The sequence below is a fragment of the Anopheles ziemanni genome (genome assembly GCF_943734765.1).
Source record: "Anopheles ziemanni chromosome X unlocalized genomic scaffold, idAnoZiCoDA_A2_x.2 X_unloc_47, whole genome shotgun sequence".
In the NCBI taxonomy this organism is placed as follows: domain Eukaryota; kingdom Metazoa; phylum Arthropoda; class Insecta; order Diptera; family Culicidae; genus Anopheles; species Anopheles ziemanni.
Window position 1 is genome coordinate 90001 of NW_026689815.1, and position 7370 is coordinate 97370.

The 7370-nt window shown below is 48.4% G+C and overlaps 1 non-coding gene across 1 annotated transcript; it reads right to left on the reverse strand.

Moving 5' to 3' along the window:
* Window positions 1–41: 41 nt before the first annotated feature.
* LOC131292326 (5.8S ribosomal RNA) lies at window positions 42–196 on the reverse strand. The gene has a single exon (XR_009189995.1). It is a non-coding gene; the product is annotated as a 5.8S ribosomal RNA (ribosomal RNA).
* Window positions 197–7370: the final 7174 nt, after the last annotated feature.

Consider the following 7370-nt stretch of genomic DNA (forward strand, 5'->3'; position numbering starts at 1 on the left):
TCACGGCGTAGTTAAATGTATGCGATACATTTCTCAAATATAAGCGCTCAGTCATCTGTACATCATGGTAGGTTCCCACGACGTGCAATATGCGTTCAACTTATCAATGTTCATGTGTCCTGCAGTTCACATTATGACGCGCAGTTAGCTGCGGTCTTCATCGATCCATGAGCCGAGTGATCCACTGCCGAGGGTGACTAACTTGCGTAAGCCGCCGCTGTGCGCGTATACCCGTTCCCCGTAGGGAGGAGCAAGCCGCCGCTTAGAGACGAAGCATAAAGTGTCCTCATTCCACATAGGGCAAGCTGGATGAATCCATTTTACCCAGGACGGCCGAAGCGGCGTGGACCAGGGGAGAACTGAACCTTATACTTCACACCACAGTAAGTCTACGTGTCCTCTTCCACATAGGGCAAGCTAGAACTAACTATCTTACCCAGGACTGCCGAAGCAGCGTGGACCAGGGGAGGAACACACTTTTCATGGAAACGTAAGGCATCCATGACTGCCATAACGTAAGCCGCCGCTGTGCGCGTATACCCGTTCCCCGTTGGGAGGAGCAAGCCGCCGCTTAGAGACGAAGCATAAAGTGTCCTCATTCCACATAGGGCAAGCTGGATGAATCCATTTTACCCAGGACGGCCGAAGCGGCGTGGACCAGGGGAGAACTGAACTTTATACTTCACACCACAGTAAGTCTACGTGTCCTCTTCCACATAGGGCAAGCTAGAACTAACTATCTTACCCAGGACTGCCGAAGCAGCGTGGACCAGGGGAGGAACACACTTTTCATAGAAACGTAAGGCATCCATGACTGCCATAGTGCGTAAGCCGCCGCTGTGCGCGTAAACCCGTTCCCCGTAGGGAGGAGTCAAGCCGCCGCTTAGAGACGAAGTATGAAGTGTCCTCTTCCACATAGGGCAAGCTAGAATGAACTATCTTACCCAGGACCGCCGAAGCAGCGTGGACCAGGGGAGAACTGAACTTTATACTTCACACCACAGTATTGAGTAATGTGCCCTCTTCCACATAGGGCAAGCTGGAATGTTCCATTTTACCCAGGACGGCCGAAGCGGCGTGGACCAGTGGAGGACTACACAATCATGAGGTTTGATATCGACTTGTGTGTTTCAATAGGGTACCGATGGTATGTTTTGAACCGATTTGATTTAGCCATTCTGAAGTCATCACTTGGTTGAAGCGCTGAACTAGGGAGGCATCGTTTACATATATATTGGTTTTTGCATGCTCTACTAGGTTAATGTCATGAGGTTGGCTATCGAGCATGCCCAAGTGATGACTTGATTGTGTGCTTGCTTGAATTCTTCACATTTCATACCATCGGTTAGTTGTCGAATCATTCCTCGATCATAACCTTCGTTCTTGGTTCATGTATGCTCTCTTCCACATAGGGCAAGCCAGAATTAACTATCTTACCCAGGACCGCCGAAGCAGCGTGGACCAGGGGAGAACTATACTTTGTCTTGTATGCCCTCTTCCACATAGGGCAAGCTAGAATGAACTATCTTACCCAGGACCGCCGGAGCAGCGTGGACCAGTGGAGGACTATACTTTGTTCATTACACCACAGTATTAAGTATGGTGTCCTCTTCCACATAGGGCAAGCTAGAATTAACTATCTTACCCAGGACCGCCGAAGCAGTGTGGACCAGGGGAGGACTATACTTTATACTTCACACACTAGCCATATTGAAGTCATCACTTGGTTGAAGCACTGAACTAGGGCGAGTCTATCGTTTACTTTGCATTGGGATAATACGCTGCATGCTCTCTTAGGTTAATGTCATGTGGTTGGCTATAGAGCATGCCCAAGTGATGACTTTGTTTAAAGCTCAACAGGTAGAGTATTATGTCCTCTTCCACATAGGGCAAGCTAGAATTAACTATCTTACCCAGGACCGCCGGAGCAGCGTGGACCAGGGGAGAACTATACTTTGTCTTGTATGCCCTCTTCCACATAGGGCAAGCTAGAATTAACTATCTTACCCAGGACTGCAAAGCAGCGTGGACCAGTGGAGGACTATACTTTGTTCATTACACCACAGTATTAAGTATGGTGTCCTCTTCCACATAGGGCAAGCTAGAACTAACTATCTTACCCAGGACCGCCGAAGCAGTGTGGACCAGGGGAGGACTATACTTTATACTTCACACACTAGCCATATTGAAGTCATCACTTGGTTGAAGCACTGAACTAGGGCGAGTCTATCGTTTACTTCGCATTGGGATAATACGCTGCATGCTCTCTTAGGTTAATGTCATGTGGTTGGCTATAGAGCATGCCCAAGTGATGACTTTGTTTAAAGCTCAACAGGTAGAGTATTATGTCCTCTTCCACATAGGGCAAGCTAGAATTAACTATCTTACCCAGGACCGCCGGAGCAGCGTGGACCAGGGGAGAACTATACTTTGTCTTGTATGCCCTCTTCCACATAGGGCAAGCTAGAATTAACTATCTTACCCAGGACTGCAAAGCAGCGTGGACCAGTGGAGGACTATACTTTGTTCATTACACCACAGTATTAAGTATGGTGTCCTCTTCCACATAGGGCAAGCTAGAACTAACTATCTTACCCAGGACCGCCGAAGCAGTGTGGACCAGGGGAGGACTATACTTTATACTTCACACACTAGCCATACTGAAGTCATCACTTGGTTGAAGCGCTGAACTACGGCGGGGTAATCGTTTACAGGTTATAATCATATAGCTGCATGCTCATTAGTAGATAATGGAATATTGTATGGCAATATGAGCATGCCCAAGTGATGACTTTGTTTCAAGCTCAACAGGTAGGGTATTGAGTCCTCTTCCACATAGGGCAAGCTAGAATGAACTATCTTACCCAGGACCGCCGGAGCAGCGTGGACCAGTGGAGGACTCTATACTTTATACTTCACACCACAGTATTGAGTACGACTTGCATAAAGCCCCTAATGAGAACCACGAGGGCTCTCTCAATGTAGAACCACGAGGGCTCTAGTACCGATTCTCTCGGTACGGCTTGGTCCGTGTTCCTTTATGCTTGTACTCTAAGTATTAAGTATTGTGTCCTCTTCCACATAGGGCAAGCTAGAACTAACTATCTTACCCAGGACCGCCGAAGCAGTGTGGACCAGGGGAGGACTATACTTTATACTTCACACACTAGCCATACTGAAGTCATCACTTGGTGGGGGTGAACTACGGCGGTATCTATCGTTTTGGTTCGGTCTATATAGGGTCGCTTGCATGCTCATTCGAATATAATGTAATTGTGTATGGCAATATGAGCATGCCCAAGTGATGACTTTGTTTCAAGCTCAACAGGTAGGGTATTGAGTCCTCTTCCACATAGGGCAAGCTAGAATGAACTATCTTACCCAGGACCGCCGGAGCAGCGTGGACCAGTGGAGGACTCTATACTTTATACTTCACACCACAGTATTGAGTACTTCTTGCATAAAGCCCCTAATGAGAACCACGAGGGCTCTCTCAATGTAGAACCACAAGGGCTCTAGTACCGATTCTCTCGGTACGGCTTGGTCCGTGTTCCTTTATGCTTGTACTCTTAGAAAGTCTCAACCCGGAGGTCTTGACTTTGATTGTCATAGTTGGACTACGACGGGGTATCCGACTCATCGAATACCCCAGAAGCACACCATCTTTCGGGTAGGCGGTACGCGTACCTCCGGACGCGGAAGTCTCAACCCGGAGGTCTTGACTTTGTATTGTCATAGTTGGACTACGACGGGGTATCCGACTCATCGAATACCCCAGAAGCACACCATCTTTCGGGTAGGCGGTACGCGTACCTCCGGACGCGGAAGTCTCAACCCGGAGGTCTTGACTTTGATTGTCATAGTTGGACTACGACGGGGCATCCGACCATTGCTGATCGAACACCCCTGATTCACCATCTTTCGGGTAGGCGGTACGCGTACCTCCGGACGCGGAAGTCTCAACCCGGAGGTCTTGACTTTGATTGTCATAGTTGGACTACGACGGGGTATCCGACTCATCGAATACCCCAGAAGCACACCATCTTTCGGGTAGGCGGTACGCGTACCTCCGGACGCGGAAGTCTCAACCCGGAGGTCTTGACTTTGATTGTCATAGTTGGACTACGACGGGGTATCCGACTCATCGAATACCCCAGAAGCACACCATCTTTCGGGTAGGCGGTACGCGTACCTCCGGACGCGGAAAGTCTCAACCCGGAGGTCTTGACTTTGGTTGTCATAGTTGGACTATGACGGGGCATCCGACCATTGCTGATCGAACACCCCTGTTACACCATCTTTCGGATAGGCGGTGCGCGACACCACCGACGCGGAAAGTCTCAACCCGGAGGTCTTGACTTTGTATTGTTGGATAGTCCTCTTCCACTATAGGGCAAGCTGGAAATATTCCATTTTACCCAGGACTGCCGAGGCAGCGTGGACCAGGGGAGAACTTCACGGAATCTTCAGGCATCCATGATTGCCATAGTGCGTAAGCCGCCGCTGTGCGCGTCAACTCGTTCCCCGTGAGGAGGAGTCTAGCCGCCGCTAAAAGACGAAGCATTAAGTGTCCTCATTCCACTATAGGGCAAGCTAGAATTAACTATCTTACCCAGGACCGCCGAAGCAGCGTGGACCAGGCGAGGACTATACTTTATACTTCACACCACAGTATTGAGTACGACTTGCATAAAGCCCCTAATGAGAACCACGAGGGCTCTCTCAATGTAGAACCACGAGGGCTCTAGTACCGATTCTCTCGGTACGGCTTGGTCCGTGTTCCTTTATGCTTGTACTCGCGGAAAGTCTCAACCCGGAGGTCTTGACTTTGATTGTCATAGTTGGACTACGACGGGGCATCCGACCATTGCTGACCGAACACCCCTGATTCATCATCTTTCGGATAGGAGGTGCGCCCACCTCCGACGCGGAAGTCTCAACCCGGAGGTTCGGACTTAGAGTTTTTCCCATTTAAAAGTTTTTCTCTTAGCCATACTGAAGTCATCACTTGGTGAACGATTGAACTAGGGCGGGTTAATCGTTTATAGGTATCATGTGGTTTGCATGCTCTCTTAGGTTAAGGTCATGTGGTTGGCTATCGAGCATGCCCAAGTGATGACTTTGTTTCACGCTTGCTTGATTTCTTCATGATTCCCTGTTATATAGTGTAATCATTCGAGAACAGGGAATCTTTGGTTTTGCTCAACAGGTATTGGATGTCAACTTGGTATCTAGATCGCATTAAGTCTCAACCCTTAGGTTCGGACTTGTATAGTGACATCTTGTTACGGTCTTGAGTCTCAACCCGCAGGTTCGGACTACTTAGTGTTTGATCGAATATAATATGGCAACTTGTGCCTAAGTCTCAACCCGCAGGTTCGGACTTCTGTTTATTTGGCCAATGTATGTATAAGGCAACTTGTGCCTAAGTCTCAACCCGCAGGTTCGGACTTGTGTATTTGTTCGAAGTCATGTATAAGGCAACGTGTGCCTAAGTCTCAACCCGCAGGTTCGGACTTGTTAGTGTTTCGTCAACTTTCATATGGCAACTTGTGCCTAAGTCTCAACCCGCAGGTTCGGACTTGTGTATTTGTTCGAAGTCATGTATAAGGCAACTTGTGCCTAAGTCTCAACCCGCAGGTTCGGACTTGTGTATTTGTTCGAAGTCATGTATAAGGCAACGTGTGCCTAAGTCTCAACCCGCAGGTTCGGACTTGTTAGTGTTTCGTCAACTTTCATATGGCAACTTGTGCCTGAGTCTCAACCCGCAGGTTCGGACTTCTATAGTGTTTCGTCAATTATCATATGGCAACTTGTGCCGAAGTCTCAACCCGCAGGTTCGGACTTCTGGAAGGATCACTTGGCCACTAATGATCCTTCCGCAGGTTCACCTACGGAAACCTTGTTACGACTTTTACTTCCTCTAAATCATCAAGTTCGGTCAACTTCGATAAAGCAGACGCGGTTCACGAGGATCCAGCGAACGATCATCTCCAAAGACCTCACTAAATAATCCATCGGTAGTAGCGACGGGCGGTGTGTACAAAGGGCAGGGACGTATTCAACGCTGGCTGATGACCAGCACTTACTAGAAGTTCCGAGTTCATATGGACCATTGCAATCCATAATCCCTACTAAGTGAGTATTTGAGTGATTTCCCGTTCCTCTCGGAATAGGAGACACGCTGCTACCCACATTGTAGCACGCGTGTAGCCCAGAACATCTAAGGGCATCACGGACCTGTTATCGCTCGATCTCATTTTGCTAAACACAAATTGTCCTGCTAAGCAGCGTACCGTAAGTGCACTTGCGCACACAAACAGCGAAGGTGTCAGGTCATACTCCACCGAAAGGTCCTAACCCGTTCCAATCGGCATCGACGCATTAACGCTGACTGCGTTCTAGTTAGCATATGTGAGTCACGTTCGTTATCGGAATTAACCAGACAAATCAATCCACGAACTAAGAACGGCCATGCACCACTACCCTTAAATTTGAGAAAGAGCTATTAATCTGTCTCACCTCCATAAGTTCGGACCTGGTAAGTTTTCCCGTGTTGAGTCAAATTGAACCGCAAGCTCCATTTCATTGTGGTGCCCTTCCGTCAATTCCTTTAAGTTTCAACTTTGCAACCATACTTCCCCCGGAACCTGACTTTGGTTTCCCGGAAGCTACTGAGAGCACCTGGTTGTAGCGTCTCCCAATTGCTAGTTGGCATCGTTTACGGTTAGAACTAGGGCGGTATCTAATCGCCTTCGATCCTCTAACTTTCGTTCTTGATTAAAGAAAGCATCCTTGACAAATGCCTTCGCTTTAGTTAGTCTTACGACGGTCTACGAATTTCACCTCTCGCGCCGTAATACTAGTGTCCCCAACTACTTCTGTTAATCATTACCTCCGGTCTGAGTACAAACCAATGAAAGATTAGACCAAGGTCGTATTCCATTATTCCATGCAAGATTATTCTAGGGCGTTTGGGCACCCTGCTTTAAGCACTCTAATTTGTTCAAGGTAAACGTGAGCGGTCGAGCTCTATGTTACACTTGCACCCGTTGAAGGGCACACCATGACACAGACTTGGTGCCCTACCACACCATTGAGTCGCAACCAGATTCCGACTTGGCCCACCGACCACGGGTTGACCGGGTCGGCGGAGCCGGACTGTGTTGGACAAGTATCAACTTCGAACGTTTTAACCGCAACAATTTTAATATACGCTAGTGGAGCTGGAATTACCGCGGCTGCTGGCACCAGACTTGCCCTCCACTTGATCCTCGTAGAAGGATTTATGCTCTACTCATTCCAATTATGAAACATCATTAAAGAGTTTCATATTGTTATTTCTCGTCACTACCTCCCCGTCCCGGGAT